Here is a 953-nt window from a genome sequence, read left to right on the forward strand (position 1 = left end):
CACCAAACTTCACTGTTGTTTTAATTTAAGAAATTGACACAGTTATCCCAAATGTTAGCACCGTCACCATGACCAGTTAGCAGCCATCAACATCAAGGCAAGACCCTCCACGAGCAAAAAGATCATGACTGGCAGAAGGTTGAGATGACCATTAGCAATTATAGAAATAAATATTTTTAATTAAGGTATGTACATGGGTTACTACAAAAGTTTTGAGACACACTGTGTTATGGTCTATTATTTTACTTCCAAGAAGCATAACGGATGGGGTCCTTTCTGATTCACCTGTGCAAATTTTAACTCATTTGGGCTTATTGGTGTTGCTGGGAGGTCTATGTTTGTTTCTACCGGTGTAGATTTTATGTTTCTAGATTACTTTGTGTAGTTTTATGTTTTCTTTAAGACATGAAACTTAATAACACACTTAATAGACTACAGTAGAATCGAAACATAACTTTTATATGTATTGAGAAACCAAAAAAATTTGAATGACTTTATAGCTGTGGTCTGGAGCTGAACAGTTTCTTCTAGGTTAGCCTATGTTTTGTTATAGCAGCCCAGACTGAGACGCAGTGTGACAGGAGCCACACTGATGGGTCTCTTCTCTGTAGTGTGTTACTCATAATGGTCTCCCACCAACTACTGGGGTGGGCTTTTACCCCATAGGGTGCCAAGATATCCCTTTCTCAGAGAAAATTTCTTTGACCTCCATGTACTCAACCACCTCTCTTTTTATGGAGGGTTATAGACTATTAAACAAAAGATGTTTGTGTCATACCATTTGGCACAACTGGTAGTTTGTTAAGTATCTATATCCTATCTGCCTCACGTTTTACCCCAGGGGCTGCACTGACACCACCCTGGGATTCTCAGGGCTTTCTCTCAAGTCCCACATTTCTTCATTCCTTAAAGCTTATGGATTCTACTTTCTTTTTGTCTGTTTGTTTCTCTTT

This window comes from Otolemur garnettii, unplaced genomic scaffold (assembly GCF_000181295.1).
Source record: "Otolemur garnettii isolate 467f Iridium unplaced genomic scaffold, OtoGar3 scaffold00002, whole genome shotgun sequence".
In the NCBI taxonomy this organism is placed as follows: Eukaryota; Metazoa; Chordata; class Mammalia; order Primates; family Galagidae; genus Otolemur; species Otolemur garnettii.